The sequence below is a fragment of the Coregonus lavaretus genome, assembly GCF_964263955.1.
Source record: "Coregonus lavaretus genome assembly, chromosome: 9".
In the NCBI taxonomy this organism is placed as follows: Eukaryota; Metazoa; Chordata; class Actinopteri; order Salmoniformes; family Salmonidae; genus Coregonus; species Coregonus lavaretus.
The window spans coordinates 12,584,028-12,610,223 of record NC_139996.1 but is presented as its reverse complement, the minus strand read 5'-3'; the positions used below and the strand labels follow the sequence as shown (position 1 = coordinate 12,610,223).

Below are 26,196 nucleotides of genomic sequence, written 5' to 3'. Positions count from 1 at the left end.
TCCGGCAATGACAGTTTGAAAGAATGCCAAAGAAGCCCATTATCTGATAGCTATCTCCAAGAGAAACAACAAAGCATCTTGAGTCCTAATGTGCTGTTTCCCTCTAAAGAATGCCTCAGCATTGTGTACCATTAGATATGTCACCTTAGGTAAGCAGCCCAGTGTGGTTAGATCAATGGGTCAGTCTAGTCTGAACAGTGGAGTCAGTCTGCTTTTGGTTAAATGCCTCAGAGATTGATAGCATTACAACTTCCCTCGGATGAGCTCAGGGCTTACGTCCCAAATGGCACCCTATTCCCTATGTAGTACAGGGCCCAAAGGGAATAGGGTGCCATTTGGGACTTAGCCAGGGTGTACTTTTGGAGGCCAGAGAGAATCGTTTCCTGCCATTGAGTTGTATAGTCTTTGAGGAGTGAGTCAACAAATGTTTTGGACACATACAGACTCAAAAAAAGCGAGAGAACCAAAGAGAGAACCATTCAATTAATCTTTCTGGGGGTTTTCTTGTGCCACGGTGACATTCAAAGCATCATTCTGTGTGGCAATGTAATGTTGAAAACTGAAAACAGTGACTGAACAATTTCTAAACATGGCTGGTGACCCTATTTGCTCAAGACAGCATGGAAAGTGAATAGATAAATTAATGTGTTTCCCAATTTGATTACCCTTTCCATAAAGTCTCTCGGCTGTTGATATGACTATTCTTTTGTACTCTACTTCTGAGAAACCTTGCTCTGCATCAACTGGTAACAGTAATGAATGAATTCATTTTGTGTAAATTCAGCTGGAAAATAAATGGTTACAGCCATATTATGATGAGTTATACTGATTCTTGTCCTACAGTTGTTTCTTTACATTAATGAGTAGCGTGTCTCATCACCTGTACTACTCGCCCTTGTATTCTCTCTCTCTCTCTCTCTCTCTCTCTCTCTCTCTCTCTCTCTCTCTCTGCCCCCCCCCCCCCCCCACACACACACCTTTTTAGCGGACACAAGTTGCTGTGTGGTTTCTGCGGTGCATCTCCCAACACACCTGCTTGTTTCAAGCAGTGTAACATCTCAAACACCTCTCCAGCCGGCGGATAATGAAAGATGGGGTGAAATATTAAGTGGCCGTAATGAAAGATAGAGCTGTGATCCCAGAGGAGGAGGAGAGGAGAGGAGAGAGGGAGGAGGAGGAGAGGCACCAATAAAATAATGGAAGTAATAGAGAGGCCTTGGTTCAAAGGGCAGCTCGCCGAGCAGAGAATAAAACAAGCGCTACATAAATCACTCCACACCGGAGGTCTGACACCAGCACTCCTTCCATATGGCACGACACCTGGCGGAAAGAGAAACCAACCCCACTATCTCAGCATGGAGAAGAGGAGAGACAGAGAGTTGTCCTGGCTGGGTAGGTACTAGGTTATCTCCACAGACACAAGGGTAATGTCTACACACACAACTCAATGTGCTAAACAACCTCTGTAATGTACAGAGGGCAGTGTGTTAGCTAACAATTTTGGCTGCAGGAATATAGAGTCATAACGCCTGGGATTCATGAGAAAAACCCACCCCACTGTCTCAGCATGGAGGAGAGGAGAGAGCATTGTCCTGGCTCTGGCTGGCTGGGTAGTACACAGGTACCCTCCACATACACAGGGGTTATGTCCACACACACACACACCCACACGCACATACACACACTCTGTGCTGAACAACCTCTGTACCAAACAGAAGGTCGTGTTACTTTTCGCTATACATTTTGTCTTCAGGAATATACATTTGGAAAATACTGTAGCCTGGAATTCATGAGAGGAAACTAACTTGTGACATATTCTTAGTATAGCATAGACAGCATTTCAAAATGTATACGATTCAGAGAAAAACCTTCAGGGACCATATAATAAAGAGAATGCTGGGCCAATTACTACAATAAAATGTCATATGCTAATAAAACATTCACAGTACGCATGTTGTTGCCATGTGATTTTTTAAATAATGTATAGAATAATGAATCCTATTAAGGTGCTTTTATGTTTCTCTTTGTCAAATTATGTAAAAGACTCTGTGGCATTTGAGTACATGCTGTGTACAAAGACTAGGGCAGGAATTCAATTGTTGCAGATTGTGGATTTTTTTCTCAATGTACTTGCAAACGGTTAAATTCTGGCCTATGGTGAATGGCTGTACTACCTCTGTTATTGAACATACACTACCAGTCAAAAGTTTGGACACACCTACTCATTCAAGGGTTTTTCTTTATTTTTACTATTTTTTACATTGTAGAATAATAGTAAAAACATCAAAACTATGAAATAACACATGTAGTAACCAAAAAAGTGTTAAACAAACCAAAATATATTTTATGTCTGAGATTCTTCATAGACACCCTTTGCCTTGATGACAGCTTTGCAAACTCTTGGCATTCTCTCAACCAGCTTCATGAGGTAGTCACCTGGAATGCATTTCAATTAACAGGTGTGCCTTCTTAAAAGTTAATTTGTGGAATTTATTTCCTTCTTATTGCGTTTGAGCCGATCAGTTGTGTTGTGACAAGGTAGGGGGGTATACAGAAGATAGCCCTATTTGGTAAAAGACCAAGTCCATATTATGGCAAGAACAGCTCAAATAAGCAAAGAGAAATTACAGTCCATCATTACTTTAAGACATGAAGGTCAGTCAATATGGAACATTTCAAGAACTTTGAACGTTTCTTCAAGTGCAGTCGCAAAAACCATCAAGCGCTATGATGAAACGGGCTCTCATGAGGACCGCCACAGGAATGAAAGACCCAGATTTACCTCTGCTGCAGAGGATACGTTCATTAGAGTTTCCAGCCTCAGAAATTGCAGCCCAAATAAATGCTTCACAGAGTTCAAGTCACAGACACATCTCAACATCAATTGTTCAGAGGGGACCGTGTGAATCAGGCCTTCATGGTCGAATTGCTGCAAAGAAACCACTACTAAAGGACACCAATAAGAAGAAGAGACCTCCTTGGGCCAAGAAACACGAGCAATGGACATTAGACTGGTGGAAATGTGTCCTGGAGTCCAAATTTGAGAGTTTTGGTTCCAACCGCTGTGTCTTTGTGAGACGCTGTGTGGGTGAGCGGATGATCTCCGCATGTGTAGTTCCCACCGTAAAGCATGGAGGAGGAGGTGTTATGGTGTGGGGGTGCTTTGCTGGTGACACTGTCTGTGATTTAATTAGAATTCAAGGCACACTTAACCAGCATGGCTACCACAGCATTCTGCAACAATACGATATCCCATCTGGTTTGGGCTTAGTGGGACTATCATTTGTTTTTCAACAGGACAATGACCCAACACACCTCCAGGCTGTGTGAGGGCTATTTTACCAAGAAGGAGAGTGATGGAAGGCTGCATCAGATGTCCTGGCCTCCACAATCCCCCGACCTCAACCCAATTGAGATGGTTTGGGATGAGTCGGATGGCAGAGTGAAGGAAAAGCAGCCAACAAGTGCTCAGCATATGTGGGAACTCCTTCAAGACTGTTGGAAAAGCATTCCAGGTGAAGCTGGTTGAGAGAATGCCAGGAGTGTGCAAAGTTGTCATGAAGGCAAAGGGTGGATATTTGAAGAATCTCAAATCTCAAATATATTTTGATTTGTTTAACACTTTTTTGGTTACTACATGAATCCATATGTGTTATTTCATAGTTTTGATGTCTTCACTATTATTCTACAGTGTAGAAAATAGTGAAAATAAAGGTGTGTCCAAACATTTGACTGGTACTGTATATATTTATATATATTTTAAAACATATATATGGGGGATTGAAGATGATGCAGACAATTACATTGATGGAAGCTACAATCTATCTGCAATATTAAAGCTGATCTACCCCCTAAAAAAAAAAAGGGCAGTCCATAGGCGCAGACAGAAGGATATCAAGGATCTGGAAAGATTCTGTATGGAGGAATGGTCTAATATCCCTCCCAATGTGTTCTTCAATCTCATAAAACATGAGGCTAAAAATCATTATCCTCACAAGGGGAGGGTGCACAAAGTATTGAAAACAGGGGTGCCAATAATCTTGACACCTGTCTTTTAGAGTATTTATATTTTTTCTTTGAGCAATGTTATAAAATAACATCATTTCCCCTTTTTTTGCATGCTACACTGAACAAAAATATAAACGCAACATTAAACAATTTCAACGATTTTACTGAGTTACAATTCATATAAGGAAATCAGTCAATTGAAATAAATTCATTAGGCCCTAATCTATGGATTTCACATGACTGTGCAGGGGCGCAGCCATGGGTGGGCCTGGGAGGGCATGTGTATGCATGTGTTGGTCAAAGATACCTTAAAAAATAAAGGTAGGGGTTTGTATCAGAAAAACAGACAGTATATGGTGTGAGCACCATTTGACTAATGGAGCTCGACACATCTCCTTCGCACAGAGTTGATCAGGCTGTTGATTGTGGCCTGTGGGATGTTGTCCCACTCCTCCTCAGTGGCTGTATGAAGTTGCTGATATTGGCGGGAACTGGAACACGCTGTCATACACGTAGATCCAGAGCATCCCAAACATGCTCAATGGGTGACATGTCTGGTGAGTATGCAGGCCATGGAAGAACTGGGACATTTTCAGCTTCCAGGAATTGTGTACAGATCCTTGTGACATGGGGTCGGGCATTATCATGCTGAATCATGAAGCGATGGCGGCGGATGAATGTTACAGCAATGGGCCTCAGGAACTCATTACGGTATCTCTGTGCATAGATAAAAGGAAATTGTGTTCATTGTCCTTAATAATCATGCTGTTTAATCAGCTTCTTGATATGCCACACCTGTCAGGTGGATGGATTATGTTGGCAAAGGAGAAATGCTCACTAACAGGGATGTAAACAAATTTGTGGACAAAATTTGAGAGAAATAAGCTTTTTGTGCGTATGGAACATTTCTGGGATCTTTTATTTCAGCTCATGAAACATGGGACCAACACATGTTGCGTTTATACTTTTGTTCAGTATATATACTGTATCTCAGTATTTGTATTATTTATTTTATACAGTATTTTTTGCTCAACTTTATCAAGGGTGCCAATAATTTTGGTCGTGACTGTATGTCCTTTGACAAAGGAGAGGAGGTTGTGTAGAAAGCCACATCATTTATAAAGATAATATGACGACCAGTCCGTAATGGTGGATGGCTGGATGCACTCTGCTGGAGGCTACTGCTGGGTGCATTGTGCATCCACTCTTAGATGAATTGAATAGATGGGCCACCATTAACAGAGTCCTACTTAACAGTAGTAGCACTCAAAAGGCTTTGTAGTGTCAGAGACAACGATGCTGACATGTTGTGATGACAAGAAATCCGCCGATACTGTCCTTGATTATAATGGTTTATTACATCAAAGATAACAGTATCAATTTACAGACTCCTGCAGACATCTGGAGAACAACTGACCCAATCTCTAACATGTTATTCCCCCCCGTCCTTTGTTCCAACCATGGTATTTATAATATGTAACATAATATGGGTGGTTTTTTATAGACCAATCCCTGGCCTTCACATAACAGACTCTCCTCTGTTTTAGGGGGCCCCTAAAGTAATGTTTTACAGATGTTTCAGCAAAGCAGAATATGCAAACCTCAGCCAAAGTCATAGAATCTTCAGATACTACATATTTCCCCCCTTCGAGACTAATTAAGTCTCGAAAACAAAAAGAATAGGATTATGACAAATCTTGTGTAACTTTAACAATAAAACAAAATGTATGTAGTGTGAACAAATTTTTATGAAGTGTAAACAAATCGTTATGGAGTGTAAGAGCAAAAAACCTGTCTGGCAGCTTTCTTTCCAAATATCCATCAATCAATCAAGACAGTAAAATTCTCTCACGGCCCCTCTGCCCCAGGCGACCACCTAAGTACTCCAGATCAATTTATAAATCTTTATCAATGCATTTTAAACTATGTTGCAATTGAAAGCCTCAGAAAACAAAATACAATCAAAAATGTCCACATTCAGGCTGGTCGACCCATCGGACCCTCCTGTGGATTCTCTCTGTCCCTGCCTAGACCCAATATCCCTAAGCTTCCACGAAATAAACAAAAACATCTGAGGTCCCCACATGTACCCAACAACAGAAAAAATTATTCTTCAAAAATTAATACAGAAAGAATATGACACAAATAATGTATTACACATGCAAATATGTCTATATATCATTGCAGACACTGGAATGTAGTCCACTACACTGCATCTCCTCAGCAGTGTCGACTTTTAATGCAACGTTGATGATGGAATCTGAACATTTCCACACCTTCCTTGTTCCACTTCCTCCAGTCCATTCACATTGTCCATGTTTGAGTATTTGAATCCCACTCTACACATTCCCCCATATGCTTCTGGAAGAAAAGAAAACACCAACCAGTATCTTTTGCAAAACAACACATGCAAATTAAAACATCAATATCAACAATAATATAAAAATGATATATAAAATGATATATAAAATGAATCACATTCCATTTCCCCCCTTTGATTCATAACAAAACACTAAATATCACAATAATATAATTATCCCACAATCAGATATTCAACATTTCCTAGAGTTATTTCAACCCTAGTTTTCATAACTTTTTAGTCTGACTTTTCCCCCAATTTTTTCAAAAACCATTTAACTGATTTATCCACAAAACTCTTTCCCACTAATTTGAGGATATTTGATCGGGAAGTCCCCACCTGCGTATGACTTCTTTACACAAAAACTTTGCAACCGATTGAGCATCTTTTAGCTTAGTTGGACATATTATGCACCTCTTGGTGTAGGAATGTAACCAAGAATAACAGTCACACCCCTGTAAACATTATTTTCAGACAGATTGTTCACCTGCCTATGACATAGTCAACCTGTTAAAGCAAATATGGTGCCCAAAAACCATACTCCTTTGTGATCTTTCTCCTAACCTCCCCCCTTGCAACATTAGCTAACCCATGTGCTTCCTGAATCATCAGACCTAATAGGTCTAGAGGCGCTACTATCAACCCCTCATGGTTTCTCCAAAGACAACAAAGGATTGTTACTCTGAGGATTTTTTATTGTCCTTAAAACACCTGCTTTCGAAAGTCCTTCAATTTGTGGTTCGATCCCTTGGTTTGCTTCATCTTTCAATGGATACTGATTCTTCCAAGGAGGTCTGGCTCCTGGTCGAAGTTCAACTTTCACCTCAATTGGGCTGATTTCACAAGTCCAATATCGGTACTGTGTTGAAACCACAAACATTCTGGAACTTGTTACAACATCTCCTCTTTCATAGGGTCTGAATCCATCTTCGCACTGCAAATAGATTCATGTGTCATCCGTACAGCTTTTGGCTCTCCTTGTCCTTGAGCCGAAATCATTATTTTGAGAAATCGCTGATCTTCACTCCTCCAAATCCCCAAATTCTCTTTCATCGGTACGAAAACAGCTTTCTCTGCTTCTGTCATCATTTCTCCTATTTGCTTCTGCTCATAGCCTTCAGAAACCAACAAGGTGGCACACTCTTCTCAATCTCAAATTCTTTATCCAGATAATCGTCTGTGTTTATCTTCATAGCTGCTCCTTGTGGTCCTAAAATTATTCAACATGAGCTGGGTTGAACTTTCTTTGGTTGATGACTCAACCATTCCTCTGAGTTCGATTGGGCAGCATTCTTGAAATACTTGAGCGTACAATGAAATTGATATTCCCGAAGCCTCGCATCTGGCATATTTGCCACAATAAATTTCTCCCATATCTTAGCCTGCTTCAAAAAATCTTCACTGAGATTTCCAATCCAAAATACTGAAGAAGAATCCATCTCTGTCGTCATCAACAATTGGTAAACCTTTTCCTTTGGCACTTCTACCAGACAGCCGTCTGGTGTAAATTTTATTGTACAGTTCAATTTACACAATGCATCTCTTCCCAACAATGCAATAGGTGTATGTTCTGATACCAGTATGGGTATTTTAATTTTCTGATTTTCATAGCAGAGCTCAATTGGTTCCGAAAGAGGAATCAGCTGTTTCACTCCCTCAAATCCCATTGTCCTAATTAGTTGATTTGACATAGTGAGATGCAGTGGCGGCTCCTGAAAAAATTCTCAGGGGGGGCAATTTTTCTGATGATTTAGGTGACCAACACACATTTTAAAAAAGATATGTCCAGCAACAACATGAAGACAGGGGCAGCATATAAGTCAATACTGATATACACATTACTTGCTTCAAAAAGGCCTCATGGTTGAATTGGAAATATGTGCACCTGAGCATAATTCACAACAAGCAAGCAGGAGCTTTTGATAGAGGCTACTGGAAACATTGATTGGTTATTGGTAATAAGAAATTTTTATAGACTTCCATATTATGCCCTCTTGTATAGATTTGTGAAAATGAACAGTGATAGACATTTTGCCTGAAAACAGAATTTGAAAATAATTTATAGAAAAGGTAAACACAGCTATCTGTATGGCTTTGTAAAAATGAACAACCATATTCTGGCCAATTGTATAGATTTGTAAATATGAACAACCATATTCTGGCCAATTGTATAGATTTGTAAAAATGAACATGAACAGATTTTTTTTATTTTTTTACTTTTTTTAAAATGAAAAATAACTATTTTAAACAACATCAACTGTGAACTGATTTGGGCGTGTGTGTGTTAAAGAGCCAGACTGGGAGGGACAAAGAGAGAGAGAGGCTACATTACTTGTACTGAAACTGTTCTAGCTTGCTGCATGATCAAATTCAGCTGATGCGCATAGCAATGCACGTAATGGGCATTCTTGAAATGCTCATGCACCTTTTGCTGCACACCAGCCTTCTCTCCCCTCATCACACTGGCTCCATCGTAAGCTTGCGCAATGAGTTTGACTTTCTCGTCGTCGGCAAAAAGACCGTTTAGTCTCTCCAAAAGCACACTGGCGATTGAGACTGAGGTTGATTCCGAGATGGGAAGGAACTCAAAAAAGCGCTCCTGCACTTTGTGGTTGCTATCTATGTACCTCAGCACAAGCACCAGCTGTGTCTGTGTAGAAACGTCCGTGGTCTCGTCAGCTTGGATAGCTACGAAGTTCGCCGACTTCACCTCCTCCACAATATGTTCCCTCATGACCGCTAGCATACACTCCAGTAGCTCGTTTTGAATGGTCTTTGATGTGCCCTTGAAAACTTTAGCATTTTTAAGATGGTCATCAAACACCTCATCTAATTGTGCCACAAAGTTGACAAGTCCAAGAAAAATACCAGGGTTGGTGGAGCCCTCAGTTTCATCTTTGCCTCGCAAAGCTAGCTATCTTGACAGTAGTACGTGAATTGATTGACGCTGCTACCCACTCTTTTCTTAGTTATGTTCATGGTTACTTATGTTACGTATGACGAAAGCGCGTAAGTGCAAGCCCTCCCGGAACCCATAGAGATTGTTTTGAAAGCTCTGATATTTGAAAAAAAAAAGATTTTACATGAGAGTCTATGAGAGACTCCTGGGCGATTTTCAACCTGACTGAAATCGCCCCAAAAGGGGCGGGGCCATTTGAAGCACGACTTTAGCCTGATTGGACATTTAGTGGCAGATCAGACGTCTAGATTAGAACACTGATAACTACTGTTGCCGTGATATAATTGATTAGAAAAAAAATCCCTTCCTTTTCCCGTTTGGCAGTGCGTCGCCCATATCGCCCTAATGAACACACCGCCCCTGGTGAGATGTGTAACATCTTCAGGCTGAACACAGATGAAAGCAGCTCCGCTATCCGCCATCACTTCCAATGGTCGGTTGTTTACTTTCACCTCAATTGTTGGATCTTTTTCCGGTCCTGATGCTACCAGCTGACACCCCCTTTTCGGATCTTCTGGGCACCCCTAGAATCCTTGCTCCGGGCCCCTATAAGGGTTCACCGGTCCTCCAGATGATCTTGACTGGCCCCTGTATCTTCCTCTGAAATTCCCTCTGGTGTTTCCTCCTGGCCCATTACACTCACGGGCAAAGTGACCAACCTGTCCACAATTATAACACACTTCTGAAGATTGCTGGAAGTATGGCTTAAATCTTCCTCCTCTTCCTCTTCCTAAGCCTTCTCGTCCTCTTCCTCTCCAATTCTGTGTCTGTCCAGAAACTGGCTATGGATATGAAACAACTGGTACCGCTATTGGTGGCTGGTACAATTGCATTTGACCTGGTTCGGTTGAAGCTGTGGCAGTGATTGTTGATTTGGTGCACACTGATTCTGCATAACCAAAGCTTGTTTCTTCTCCTTCTTATTCTCCACCAGTTATATTTGATTGAGTTTTCTGAGAGTTTCTTGGTCCTGTTCTTTCTGGTTGTGTTCATTTTTCCTGTATAGATCCACTTGATGGGCTATATGATCTTTATAGACACCTTTTGTCATGCTTCCAAGTCCAACCACCTCTGCCAGTTTGCTCCTTACTGGTGAGGGCAGTCCCATCTGCAGTTTAGCTCTCAAAATTGACTGCTCAATTTGACTCACATCTGGATCATTTCCGGTAATATTTCTCCACACTTGATGAACTCTTGATACATAGGCTCTCGGATTTTCTTGTTGTCCTAGTGGGTCAATCAGAATGTTGTCAGGATGCACATTTGTTGGAAACGTATCTTTCAGTGCTCTCCACAGCTGATTTCTACTTGCAGCCAACAATTCAGGATCATTCACCGCAGTCCCTACATATCTATTAAGTCCAGCTCTCTGAAAAATGTCTTCCATACCTGGAATCCCAAGGAGATTAGCCAAAAGTCTCTTAATGTCTCCTATGGCAGACTGTGTTCCCACCATAATTTCTTCCAATTTTGAAATCCAAGGATATGCTCCATCTTGAAGAGTAGGCAGCTTCTCAAGTATATCTGACATATTCTGCAAAGGCTTATACTCCAGGTTCTGTCCTTGAATTATCACTGGCATCATCTTCTTACTTGCGCTCTCTTCATTGTAGGATAAAATCCTCTTGAACATGAAGCACCTTTAATCTCCAAATCTTCATCGCTGTCTCCATCTTCACTTTCATCAGAGATCGAATCTATTGTATCCTTCTTCTTCCAACTTCCATCACCCCTTCTTTCCACTCTGGCCAACCTCCGTCTGATCACAGGGTCATATCCACCCATGATCTCTTCTGAATCACTCTGATCATCATCATCATCATCTTCAAGTTCCATCCTCCTGAACCTCACTCCACCCTTAGTTTCCAGACATCTCGTTTTCTTCTTACTTTTGGAGTTTGGATTCATCTTTATGGTCGTTTCTGCTTTTCCTCTCTCTACTATTCGTTCATCTTCATCTCTGATGCAATAATCACCCTCCTGAATGATCACTGGAAGCTGAGGATAGACGTCCTTAAACTCTACTTCTTCCTCGTAAGGTGGGGGTCTTTTTGCTGTTCTGCTTGTCCTTTTTCCCCATTGTAACAACTCTTTTATATTCCTTTATTGTGAATTTATTTGTATTTTTTTTTTTAACCAATAAATTTGTAAACCAAAAAATAATTTAGACTATGTAGCTTATGTTTTTTTTATATTATTAATTAATGTATTTATTTTTCTTTTCTTTTATTTTACCAAATTATTGATTAGTGGCAATCTTACCACATCCAATCAGGAAAAGTAAAGGAAAGTAGTCAACTTCAGAGCAATCCAAAAAAGATAGACCTGTAATCCACCAACACTACAGCACTCACAAACCAATTGCTTAATAATCACCCAATTACCTTAATTTTACAGAATAATGTCAGTGCTGGATTTACAACACAACTCTAATCAAACCAACTCATGCACAAAAAAACTCCAATGTGCAATTCTTAATTACATCAATTGATCAGTCTGTTGCCAAGTCCCTGTTAAATTGTCACAACATGAAATATGCTAGGCACACACAATTGTCACGGTTTCGGCCGAGGCTGCTCCTCCTCCTGGTTCGGGCAGGCTTCGGCGTTCGCCGTCCCCGGAATACTAGCTGCCACCGTTGTATGTTTCGTGTGTTGATTGCTTTGGTCTGTCTGGTACACCTGTGTCTGTTTGTGTCCTAATTACGTGTCCTATAAGTTCCCTGTTTTGTGTTAGTTATATTGTGTGTTGTTGTCCGCGTGTCGTTTGAGCTGCGTGTTTTGCGCTCTACATGTTTTGTTTTACGCATGTTGCGTACTGTTCTCGCCTCTGTATTTCGAGGTCGTGTAGTGATTATTGTTCACTTTACTATATTAAAGTTTGTTGGACTAAACCTCTGTGTCCTGCGCCTGACTCCTCATCACATCCACATCGGTGCCAAACTGACAGAACAACACACCATCTATGGAGTCAGCAGGATCAGCGACGACAACCTGGTCGCTAGAAGAACGGCTCAGTCAGCAGGACTCCATGATCCGGCAACTGGAGGCCGTTCTGGGCGAGGTGTCCAATTCTCTGCACCGGTTGGCTAATGGAGAGGTGCCCACGTCCTCATACACCATCCCATCACCACCGGTCAGTCCTCCTCTCTCAGCGCCGGAACCCAGTGGTATTCGGCTCTCGCTCCCGAGGGCATATGACGGTTCTGCAGCCGGGTGTCAGGGGTTCCTCCTGCAGGTAGAACTATACCTGGCTACTATACACCCAGCGCCCTCGGGATACGAGAGCGTCTCCGCCCTCATCTCCTGTCTATCCGGAAAGGCGTTGGAGTGGGCCAACGCCGAATGGAGGAGAATAGACGCAGCTACCATCACCTACGCTGAGTTCTCCCGCCGCTTCCGGGCAGTCTTCGATCACCCACCTGAAGGGAAGGCGGCGGGGGAGCGTCTGTTCTACCTCCGACAGGAGAAGAGGAGCGCACAGGAGTTCGCACTGGAGTTCCGGACGTTAGCTGCGGATGCAGGATGGAATGAGAGGGCCCTCATCGACCAGTACCGGTGTAGCCTGCGAGAGGACGTTCGTCGTCAGCTGGCCTGCAGGGACACCAACCTATGCTTCGACCAGCTGGTGGACATCTCCATCCGGCTTGACACCCTGCTGGCCACCCGCGGACGTCCCGAGTGGGGGTCGTCCATTCCATCCTCCAGCACCTCCGAGCCAATTCCTATGGAGCTCGGGGGTGCTGGCGCTAGAGAGAGGAGGAGGGAGAACCCGAGGGGGGCCACCCCCTGCACCAACTGTGGCCGTGGAGGACACACCGCGGCCAGGTGCTGGGGAGGGTCTTCTGAGAGAGGGGACAACAGGTCACGCACTGGGGAGTCATTTCAGGTGAGTAGGCGCCCCACTTACCCAGAGCTCTCTGTTGGTCACATGAGTATTCCTGTGCGTTTTCCACAGGTGGCACCTCATTCCCAGCATAAGGCGCTAGTAGATTCAGGCGCAGCTGGGAACTTTATTGATCGGGCATTTTGTGCTAGGTTAGGAATTCCCCTTCGGCCGGTAGAAGTTCCATTCCCTGTCCACGCATTAGACAGCCGGCCGTTGGGGTCGGGTCTGATCAGGGATGTCACAGCACCGCTGACGATGACGACGCAGGGGGGTCATGAGGAAATCATTCAGTTCTATCTGATTGACTCTCCTGCGTACCCAGTGGTGTTGGGGCTTCCCTGGTTAAGCACCCACAATCCTACCATAGCGTGGCAACAGAGGGCTCTTATGGAGTGGTCTGCCCAGTGTGTAGGGAGATGTCTAGGTGTTTCCATAGGGGCGACCTCGGTAGAGAGTCTGAACCAAGTGCCCGCACTGCGCATTCCCCCCGAGTATGAGGATTTAGCACTAGCGTTTAGCAAATCGAGGGCAGCACGGCTACCTCCTCATAGACAGGGGGACTGTGCGATAAATCTCCAGACCGGAGCAGCTCTTCCCAGGAGTCATGTGTATCCCCTGTCTCAAGAGGAAACTGCGGCTATGGAGACTTACATAGCCGAGTCCTTGGCACAGGGATACATACGGTCCTCTACTTCTCCGGTCTCCTCGAGTTTCTTCTTTGTGAAGAAGAAGGACGGGGGATTGCGCCCGTGTATTGATTACCGTAGTCTCAATCAGATCACAGTAAAATACAGTTACCCACTTCCACTGATTGCGACGATGACGGAGTCATTACGCGGAGCGCGGTTCTTCACAAAGTTGGATCTCAGGAGCGCGTACAATTTGGTGCGCATTAGGGAGGGGGATGAATGGAAAACAGCATTTAGCACCACCTCGGGTCATTACGAGTATCTCGTCATGCCATACGGGTTAATGAATACTCCTTCAGTCTTCCAATCCTTTGTTGACGAGATTTTCCGGGACATGCATGGGCAGGGTGTAGTGGTGTACATTGACGACATTCTAGTGTATTCTTCTGCACGAGCCGAGCATGTAGCCCAGGTGCGCCGAGTATTGAGACGACTGTTGGAGCATGACTTGTATGTCAAGGCAGAGAAATGCCTGTTCTTCCAGGAGTCCGTCTCCTTTTTGGGTTATCGGTTGTCCACGTCTGGCGTGGAGATAGAGGTAGATCGGGTAGCGGCTGTGCGTAATTGGCAAACTCGAACCACCGTAAAAGAGGTGCAGCGGTTCTTGGGTTTTGCTAATTACTACCGGAGGTTTATCCGGGGCTTTGGACAGGTTGCAGCTCCCATTACGTCCCTGCTAAAGGGGGGTCCGGTGCGCTTGCGGTGGTCAGCTGAGGCGGACAGGGCATTTGTCAAGCTGAAGAACCTGTTCGTCTCGGCCCCGGTGCTGGCGCATCCGGATCCCTCTTTGCCTTTCCAAGTAGAGGTGGACGCGTCCGAGACCGGTATTGGGGCAGTCCTGTCACAACGGTCCGGCACGCCACCTAAGCTCCGCCCCTGTGCGTTCTACTCTAAGAAGCTCAGCTCGGCGGAGCGCAATTATGACGTTGGGGACAGGGAGCTGTTAGCTGTAGTCCAGGCCCTAAAGGTGTGGAGGCATTGGCTTGAGGGGGCTCAACACCCTTTCCTCATTCTGACTGATCACCGTAACCTGGAGTACATCCGGGCAGCTAGGAGATTGAACCCTCGTCAGGCTAGGTGGAACATGTTCCTGACCCGGTTTGTTTTTAAGATCACATACATCCCTGGGTCCCAGAACGGTAAGGCAGATGCCCTGTCCCGGCAGTATGACACAGAGGAGAGGTCTATTGAGCCTACTTCCATACTGCCGGAGTCTTGTCTGGTGGCTCCGGTAGTATGGGAGGTCGATACGGAAATCGAGCGGGCGCTGCGTACCGACCCTACTCCCCCCGAGTGTCCTGTGGGGCGGACGTACGTTCCGCTCGAGGTTCGTGATCGGCTTATTTCTTGGGCTCATACATCACCCTCCTCTGGACATCCTGGTATTGGTCGGACGGTGCACTGCCTTAGCGTGAAATACTGGTGGCCAACGTTAGCCAGGGATGTGAGGGTTTATGTCTCCTCCTGCTCGGTGTGTGCCCAGTGTAAGGCACCTAGACATTTGCCCAGGGGTAAGTTACATCCTCTGCCCGTTCCACAACGACCATGGTCCCACCTCTCGGTGGATTTTGTGACCGATCTACCCCCTTCCCAGGGTAATACCACCATTTTGGTCGTTGTGGATCGGTTTTCTAAGGCCTGTCGTCTCCTCCCACTGCCGGGTCTCCCTACTGCCCTACAGACCGCCGAGGCCCTCTTTACCCACGTGTTCCGGCACTATGGGGTCCCCGAGGATATTGTGTCCGACCGAGGTCCCCAGTTCACCTCCAGAGTCTGGGGGGCGTTCATGGAACGCCTGGGGGTCTCGGTTAGCCTTACCTCGGGGTACCACCCAGAGAGCAATGGGCAGGTTGAACGTGTGAACCAGGATGTGGGTAGGTTTTTGAGGTCCTATTGCCGGGACCGGCCGGAGGAGTGGTCGAGGTATATCCCCTGGGCAGAGATGGCCCAGAACTCTCTCCGCCACTCCTCCACCGGATTAACACCTTTCCAGTGTATTTTAGGGTATCAGCCGGTCCTGGCACCGTGGCACGAGAGCCAGACCGAGGCCCCTGCGGTGGACGAGTGGATTCGGCGCTCGGAGGAGACGTGGGACGCTGCCCATGTCCATCTGCAGCGTGCCATCCGTCAACACAAGGCGAGCGCCGATCGCCACCGCAGTGAGGGGCCGGTGTACGCACCGGGAGATCGAGTCTGGCTCTCGACTCGAAACCTGCCCCTCCGCCTGCCCTGCCGGAAGCTGGGTCGGCGGTTTGTGGGGCCCTTCAAAGTCCTGAGAAGATTGAACGAGGTGTGTTACAGATTACAACTGCCTATTGAGTACAAAAATATTAACCCCTCGTTCCGTGTGTCTCTTCTCAGGCCGGTGGTAGCTGGTCCACTCCAAGAGGAGGAGATAGGAGAGACCCCTCCACCCCCTTTGGACATCGAGGGGGCACCGGCGTACAGGGTCCGGACTATATTGGACTCGAGGCGCCGGAGGAGTGGTCTCCAGTATCTCGTGGAGTGGGAGGGGTACGGTCCGGAGGAACGGTGCTGGGTGCCTAGGAGGGACATCCTCGACCCATCCCTCCTGACAGAGTTCCACCGTGGGCATCCCACGCGCCCGGGTCCGCGTCCTCCTGGCCGTCCCCGAGACCGGGGTCGGCGCACGGCTGGAGCCGCGCGTCAAGGGGGGGGTACTGTCACGGTTTCGGCCGAGGCTGCTCCTCCTCCTGGTTCGGGCAGGCTTCGGCGTTCGCCGTCCCCGGAATACTAGCTGCCACCGTTGTATGTTTCGTGTGTTGATTGCTTTGGTCTGTCTGGTACACCTGTGTCTGTTTGTGTCCTAATTACGTGTCCTATAAGTTCCCTGTTTTGTGTTAGTTATATTGTGTGTTGTTGTCCGCGTGTCGTTTGAGCTGCGTGTTTTGCGCTCTACATATTTTGTTTTACGCATGTTGCGTACTGTTCTCGCCTCTGTATTTCGAGGTCGTGTAGTGATTATTGTTCACTTTACTATAGTAAAGTTTGTTGGACTAAACCTCTGTGTCCTGCGCCTGACTCCTCATCACATCCACATCGGTGCCAAACTGACAACAATATCCTTTATGGGAAAGTAAGTTTTGTGAACAGAGCAGTACTGGCCTTGATTGGACTGGATCCGGAGCAGCACACACTGTCGCATGACGCATTTGTCAGCACCTCCTCTCTCTCTCTGTCTCCTCCTTCTCGTCTCTCACATGACAGAAGAACAAAAGGAACAGACAAGAATTTGGTCTTTTATGCACTCACTGGGTTATTTCAACCATACGATACCCTTTTAGACATACCTATGTTCACATTTGCGCTGAGAAATAAGCAAACAGCTTAACTCAGGAATATTATAAATAGCGCAATAACATTTTATTTTATTTATTTATTTTTTATTTTTTATTTTTAATCCGTCAACATATCTCTCATTTATACATTCAATAGATCTCAATCAAATAGTTTCATAGTTAAGCAACCCCCGATTTAACAAACAGAATACTTTATTCGTGTGTAAGTCTCCCCCTTTCTTCTCTGTCTGCATGTCACAGCAGCTCAGTGCAGGCAGGGGAGTGGCATATTTGCTCTACGTAACTCTAAACTCATAAAATCCCACGCATGCGCAGTTCATTCACCAATGCGATTTCAAAGCGAGAGGAGCTCCCAAGCAGCTCTCTCCAAGCTAAACAACAGAAAGCAGACAGACCAGCTGTCCCTCCGTTATTTCCAACACAGACAAACAGTAACACTTAACGAAACTCACAAACCAACACAGAACATAGAACACAAATCCTACTTCGAAGTTTCTTAACTTCACTTATCCTAATCTGCAGATTTATAGTTATTTTCTTATCCATTACAAATAATCGTCCTCCCAGGAGCTCATAGTTTTTTAACAATTATTAAACGTTCTCTTTTATAGAGACTCATAAGATTTTAACCTTAACTTCCTCCCAGGGGGCTCATAGTTTCTTAACCGTAATTAACATATTCCCTTACAAAAAACTAAAACCCCTGTTCTCAACCAAAACATATATATGTATATATCTCTAACATAAATCTTATCATAACATGAGTCTGCTGAAGCACAACAGAGACGTCTTTATTTTTTTTCTAACACACACACATGAAAATAATTCAATCAACAACAATGCATTCATTCATACGATACTCTAAAGCATGCTACCGTCGCTCCTTATTTCTCATCGTTCCTTCCTAAATTTCTGCTACCTCGAGTTGCAGATATTCAATGAGAGGTTACTTCGAACATATACCTCGTCAACTATATGTCGAGAGGTAACTTACAATGGAATGTATCTACCACAAACTCCAGTTCCCAGAACTGACCTTAAAAATCAACCTAGTAAGTTTTCAGGATTTTCGGCCCATCCTAATGATCGCCTCGTTTGAGGGCTTCCTTAAATCAGCGACGTCCTAATTAGTATACATTTTCCTTAGTTCCTTATTCTATTCCTTCATTCTATTCCTTTTCCCTTTAATTTTATTCAAGCCAAATATCCCTGTGCCCAGTGTTATCAATTCTTATAGACACTCCCCCCTGTTTGCGTTGTTCCCAACGCAAACAAATGTAGAAATTTAGAATGGATTCTCATCACACAGCAAATAACAGCAAAGCGCACACGCAAGTCCTTTGACGGTACATCTCTTCAATGCACACACACACACAAGCACACGAACTGACCAGTGCCCAAAGTGGTGAGAAAACTCACCCTTATCTGCCGGACTCTGGAGCGAGAGTCAGCTCGGAGCCCATGAATGGAACGCTGAGAAAAGACGCAACACGTCCCAAATTCCTCGTCGCCATTAATGTAGTGTCGAGACAACGATGCTGACATGCTGTGATGACAAGAAATCCGCTGATACTGTCCTTGATTATAATGGTTTATTACATCAACGATAACAGTATCAATTTACAGACTCCTGCAGACATCTGGAGAACAACTGACCCAATCTCTAATATGTTATTCCCCCCCCCGTCCTTTGTTCCAACCATGGTAATTATAATATGCAACATAATATGGGTGGTTTTTTATAGACCAATCCCTGGCCTTCACATAACAGACTCTCCTCTGTTTTAGGGGGCCCCTATAGTAATGTTTTCCAGATGTTTTAGCAAAGCAGAATATGCAAACCTCAGCCAAAGTCATAGAATCTTCAGATACTACAGCTTTTATGTGCTGTTATGTTGGCTGCTTTAAATCAGACTGTTAACAAAAATGTAGAAACAGTAGTGGTGTGGTGGCAGCTCTAGGATAGCAGTAGGAGTAGCTGATGCCCAGCATCTGCAGTCTGCAGGCCGAGACTCTTCCTGATTCACTGATTGATTCGAGGATAATTTGTTGTTTTTCCTAACTGACGAGACAGGTTTTAACTGATGAGCCATCTGGTTATTACAGATTTATGGCACAGCAGGCTCTGCCTCTGTGAGGAGAGCTGTTGAAGTTGTCACTTCCTCCAAATGGTCTTTGATTTAGAAGCATGCAGAGGGACGGTCGGCGGGACGGCAGGCGTTAAGTGATACGGATCACGCAAACACATTAAGCTTTTAGTCCTTATTGATGCTGTTATCTTCAGCCAATACTTAATAGTCACCTTCAAATAGGCCCTGCTGGGGAGACTGTTGGTTGGTGTATTGTTTTTGGCGAGTCTCTTTCCAGGCCCATTTTGGTGACAGCAGCAGTTGCATTTGTCTCCCTAATGTTCACATGATGCATCTCTCTCAGCTTAATGGTATCATATTGCAGTATTGAGCTTGTGGTTTACATATGAAGGTTTTGTGAAACTGACACTGGTGAAACGGCACTGACTGAGCCAGCATCTCAGTTTTAGTGTTTGAGTAGCTACACATTGACTGTTTGCATCACTCTGTTCTGTCCCCCAATCGAACTTGTTGATAAGGATGCCGCTCCAAAATGATCTTTGTAGTGAGTCCCAAAGAGCTTTTAACCGTTCCCGTTTTTGCTCATTTACAATTCAAATAATTTAAATACCCAATTAGTGCTAAATGCAATTATCGTCATTACGAAAGAGCGGCGTGTGTTTCTTGGCTGTGATCTTTCTCTATAGTGTGATGCACTCACTCACATAGGCTACCCACTTACTACCAGAATGGGAAGTGATGTGCTGTACGGGTGTGAGGAATTATTTAGTTTCAAGCACTCCACTCCTCTAAGCAAAAATGCCATCCATCAAGTGCACTCAGCATGGGAGCCCGTTCCAGAGAGGATCCCAGCGACCTGAAAGCCCTGCAAACTGAGCGCGCTGAAAACGCAAGTCACAGAGAGCAGTGCATTTATAAAGCTTCTATGCTCAGACCAATGTTTATACAGCACTCTGTGTGCAGAAAAACATTCATGGATAGAGGGCCATTCTTGCGACAAGAAATACTCCCCCAAAAAGGTGCTGCTATACTCTAAGGAACATTGTGAGTGGCTGGTTTACTTACAGTGCTTTAGTGGTAATAGTAGCGTACTCTGTGAGCGTCTCTAACAGGTTGTGGTATAACTGGCAGGTACAAGGCCATCTCAGATTGTGGTGAAGTTGTTGACTACTAAGAACACTATGATGTTCCCTCAGGAAAGCAAACCTTCTTTGTCTAAGATGATGTCTGGCAGATGAATGGAAGGACCATTTAACACAGAGTTTGTTTGTCTCTTGGTGGCAGTGTGGTTTCCAAGGCTTAATCAGACTTGTGTTAATGTGCTGCGGTGACATTTCATTTGACCAACATGGTGGGTTGGGTCCAGCGTTAATGAGAGTGATGCCCCAGCAGCACTCGCTACAGCGGTCGGTCTATGGGATTGACAACCTCTCCTGAGCCACTGGTAATTCCCTCTAATCTACCTCTCTCACCTTGGCTACCTGCTATAATCACCGCACTAGGAGGAGGAAGACGGTGTTTAAAGGAACCAGCTTAACGGGTCATTAGGAAAAGGTAAATTATTCATTACGGAATGTGTAATCATAGCAGGGCCTTTGGTGGCAGGCAGCTGCATAGCATAGCGCCGCTCGCTGCTTTGAATTCCACATACGCTGCTGGAAGAGGGATAAGGGAATTCTCTCAGTCCCCCCTTTGAGAGCTAGCTAAGCTAGCCACGCCCGCCCGCTCGGCGCTCAGCGCTCGCTCACGTTGGCAGGAGCCATGAAGAAGCGCTGGGATCAGAGGATCCAGGAAGAGATTAGGGAGCTGTGTGTAAATAGAGTTGGTAATTAACTAGGAATCAACTCAAAATGATCATCACTAATGCCAGGGTTGTGAACTGTGCATGTGCATGCACATACATTTGTGTTTAGTTTGTTGTTGCTGCAGTAACAGTTGCCCCCCTACTGTGAAGCTCTTTGCTCAGTGAACAAAAAGCAGATATAGCCTCCTGTGATGGACTGTAGGCCTACATGTGAGGTGACAATTGACTGTCAACCAGAACTAAAGCCATTCTGGGAATCATTAATAACGTTATCACACAGTTTATACAGTTCTAAAGGGTGGATTAGCTATGGTAGCCTCATCACTTACAGATATAACCATGATAGAACTAAATAGAATGTAATTTAATGTATCATATGGATAATGTATCCTATGGATATAACCACTATACATTTGATATATTCACATTCACATCCTACATACTGTAGAGCCCTCGCTCATAATTGCCTTTCATTAGATGTTTCCTGGGTATGTATGTAGGAAGTGATATTTTACATTGAAGAGAGGCTGTAATCATGTTTGATGATGAATATGGTACTACCGGTATGTATACTGAACAAAAATATAAACGCAACACGTAAAGTGTTGGTCCCATGTTTCATGAGCTGAAATAAAAGATCCCAGAAATGTTCCATACACACAAAAAGCTTATTTATCTCAAATTCTGTGCACAAATGTGTTTACATCCCTGTTAGTGAGCATTTCTCCTTTGCCAAGATAATCCATCCACCTGACAGGTGTGGCATATCAAGAAGCTGATTAAACAGCATGATCATTACACAGGTGTACCTTGTGCTGGGGACAATAAAAGGCCACTCTAACATGTGCAGTTTTGTCACACTGCCACAGATGTCTCAAGTTGCAGGAATGTCCACCAGAGCTGTTGCCAGATAATTTAATGTTATTTTCTCTACCGTAAGCTGCCTCCAACGTCATTTTAGAGAATTTGGCAGTACGTCCAACCGGCCTCACAACCGCAGACCACGTGTAACCACGCCAGCCCAGGACCTCCACATCCGGCTTCTTCACCTGCGGGATCGCCTGATGGGGAGGGTGGGGGTGCTGAGGATTATTTCTGTCTGTAATAAAGCCCTTTTGTGGGGAAAAACTATTTCTGATTGGCTGGGCCTGGCTCCCCAGTGGGTGGGCCTGGCTGCCAAGTGGGTGGGCCTATGCCCTCCCAGGCCCACCCATGGCTGCGCCCCTGCACAGTCATGTGAAATCCATAGATTAGGGCCTAATGAATCTAGTGTATTTTAGACTGATTTCCTTAATCTAGACTGATTTCCTTATATGAACTGTATAACAGTAAAATCGTTGAAATTGTTTTTGCTCAGTATAAATGAATTAGCGGAGGAGCTTCAAATGTAGCTGCTTGCTGACTTCCATCACTCTGCCCACAGTGTGGGTCTGTACAGCAGTAATGAATGCTTTGGAGTGCTTGCCCGCTTCCTGCTTTAAACTGTGGATTGACTCATAAAATACAATTTCCTCCTCAGTTATTATATTACAAAAGACTTTGGTAGTTCTAGTTCTAGTGAAGCTCTGTGAGAGTTCTCCTATTTCCTGCTTCCTGTGGTGAGCTGCAACTCCTCAGAAACAAAACACTCACTGGTTGGTTGTGCCAATATGAGAGAGTGCCATTTCTCCCTTTGTTTGCGTTTTATTTCTGTTTTATCCAATATCATTTTGTAAAAGAATGGGTATAAAAGTGAGTAAGGGAGAGCTGTCTTCAACTCCCATTCAAACACTCAAAAACTAATCAAAAGTATAAGAGAACCAGTGTTTTTAGTTGTTCATAATCATATCCAGTTTATCAGCAAAGATTAAGGATCCCTGTTTCAGAGTTTAGAATTTTAAAATCACACAATGCCCCATTACAAGATCGCACAAAGTCACCAGTGTTGTTTTGACTTAATGGACCACTGAGTGGGGAAATAATTACTTGAAGCCCAAGGGTGCAGTTTGAGGAAAGCTTGAAAAATTTGAACATTTCCATTTTTATGTCGTAGGCTACATTGACATTTACATTTACGTCATTTAGCAGACGCTCTTATCCAGAGCGACTTACAAATAGGTGCATTCACCTTATAGCCAGTGGGATCACCACTTCACAATGTTTTATTTTTTTTATTTTTTGGGGGGGGGTTGGGGTTTGGGTTGGGGTAAGGGGGGGGGGGGGTAGAAGGATTACTTTATCCTATCCCAGGTATTCCTTAAAGAGGTGGGGTTTCAAATGTCTCCGGAAGGTGGTGAGTGACTCCGCTGTCCTGGCGTCGTGAGGGAGCTTGTTCCACCATTGGGGTGCCAGAGCAGCGAACAGTTTTGACTGGGCTGAGCGGGAACTATGCTTCCGCAGAGGTAGGGGAGCCAGCAGGCCAGAGGTGGATGAACGCAATGCCCTCGTTTGGGTGTAGGGACTGATCAGAGCCTGAAGGTACGGAGGTGCCGTTCCCCTCACAGCTCCGTAGGCAAGCACCATGGTCTTGTAGCAGATGCGAGCTTCAACTGGAAGCCAGTGGAGTGTGCGGAGGAGCGGGGTGACGTGAGAGAACTTGGGAAGGTTGAACACCAGACAGGCTGCGGCATTCTGGATGAGTTGTAGGGGTTTAATGGCACAGGCAGGGAGCCCATCCAACAGCGAGTTGCAGTAATCCAGACGGGAGATGACAAGTGTCTGGATTAGGACCTGTGCCGCTTCCTGTGTAAGGCAGGGTCGTACTCTCCGAATGTTGTAGAGCATGAACCTACAGGATCGGGTCACCGCCTTGATGTTAGCGGAGAACGACAGGGTGTTGTCCAGGGTCACGCCAAGGCTCTTCGCACTCTGGGAGGAGGACACAACGGAGTTGTCAACCGTGATGGCGAGATCATGGAACAGGCAGTCCTTCCCCGGGAGGAAGAGCAGCTCCGTCTAGCCAAGGTTCAGCTTGAGGTGGTGATCCGTCATCCATACTGATATGTCTGCCAGACATGCAGAGATGCGATTCGCCACCAGGTTATCAGAAGGGGGAAAGGAGAAGATTAGTTGTGTGTCGTCAGCGTAGCAATGATAGGAGAGGCCATGTGAGGATATGACAGAGCCAAGTGACTTGGTGTATAGGGAGAATAGGAGAGGGCCTAGAAATGAGCCCTGGGGGACACCAGTGGTGAGAGCACGTGGAGCGGAGACAGCTTCTCGCCACGCCACTTGGTAGGAGCGACCGGTCAGGTAGGACGCAATCCAAGAGTGAGCCGCGCCGGAGATGCCCAGCTCGGAGAGGGTGGAGAGGAGGATCTGATGGTTCACAGTATCAAAGGCAGCAGACAGGTCTAGAAGGACAAGAGCAGAGGAGGTCTGGCTACTCCAAGCAACGAGCAGGAGGTCTGGCCCAAATACAACAGCCGGATAATGGGGCAATATTTCGAAATTGGACGAGTTGAGTTGTTTGTATTTCTTTGGTTGTTGGGTAAATATTCAAGGATTATACATTTACCATTCAAGGCTTTACATACCTGTATCCCATATTTTCACATAAATCACTGCATAAATCTCTGAATTCCCTCTGTGTAGAATTTGCCGCCTTCAATGATAATATCCTAATTGCAGATGTGCAGTCAACCCAACACTGTTCTGTCCTGGCTGATAGATGATATTAAAAACAACAATTTATTACTTTGCCTGCTAATTTTCCCAGATCTCCCCATTTGTCATGCAGGGCGTATTTCCCTGAGATAATGATCAGTGGGTTAATCATATCTATACAAGATGACCGCCCAACGGTGTTTGTACTGTTACTGGTGAGGGATTGGGTGATTTAACACTAAACACTCCCCCTCGGACCAATATTAACTTGATTCACTGAGAGATATGGCACCTACATTTTTTTCCATGTTGGTTGACACTGGTGTGCAGCAGACATCGATATCCGAAGGGGTTGAACTTGTTTATTGTTAGAAACAGTTTCTCAGTGCTATTATGGCAAGGAATTTTAACAGTTAAAATTCCTTGTAATATGGAACTGTAGGAGTTTATGTGAGGAATCCTAAACTGATATAACAGTTTCTCTCCTGTTTTTTCTCACCATAGTGCGTGCCCCCGGGTGGTGCAAAACAATAACAACAGAAGGGCATATTGCCATCGGGCCTTTATTGGAAAATAGCTTTTTTGCATGTGTGAAAATTTTATGAGATGTCTAATATTATTTCATTTTCTCTGAGTGGATTGCATAATGACACATAATTTGCTCTCAAGTGGGGTTATCTGGAGTTCAAACTAGGCGAACGGAGGAGTAAAAAATATGTGTAGAAACCTCAGTGGAGGTCCTGTCAGTTCTTCTCTGAGAGCTCTCCTTTCAAGTAAGCTACCCTAATGAACCAGGGAATGTACTAAAGACTCAAGTTCGCTTAACAAGCATTCTTATCTTGTTGTTATCTTGTTGTGCAATTATCTCGCTGTGCAGTCAAATAAAAACATACACACATCTCTAATACCTACAGCAGTACTGTTGTTCCACCTTCAACATGTCAAACCTGCTCCTTGTCTATCCTGTCCCTGTTCCTACTGACTTCTAGCCCTAGTAGGCACCTTGTCCTCGTTTTACGCTCTGTTTGTCTCCTTCCCCTCTTGGTGGGCGGCTTCAATGTGAAGTGCTTAACAAACGAGCCCGAGAGTTGCTGAGATGTTCCTGTAATGGCGTCCGTGTCTCACCAGTGTCACGGAGGGAAGGTGCGCACCACACCGCGCTCCGGTGCTAGTAGCCTCCATGTGTTATCGCTGACCTATGCACTACCTGCGCTCTAATGGGTCATATTTTAGCTCCCATGGCGGTGACAAATGTCTCCACTCTGAAAGCCCTGTCCAAGGTGCTGAAACTCAGTTGATATATGGCGGAGTCCCTCTGATAAATGCCTCCCATCAGTCCGCATGTGACGCCGATTCATCACCTCTGTGAGGTTTATGTTAGGAATCCATATTGGTTTTTTAATGAAAGAGAATATAATGCAATTCAAAGTCAATGGGTTTCTCTGATGCCGCACACACACATACACATTAAGTACAGTGTGTAAGTTATATACA

At 44.9% G+C, this 26,196-nt stretch overlaps 1 pseudogene across 1 annotated transcript in view; it reads left to right on the top strand.

Annotated features, from left to right (window-relative positions):
* Positions 1-26,196, top strand: part of LOC311134866 (mitochondrial inner membrane protease subunit 2-like) — a 222,058-nt pseudogene that overhangs the window by 147,317 nt on the left and 48,545 nt on the right. The window lies entirely within an intron of this gene.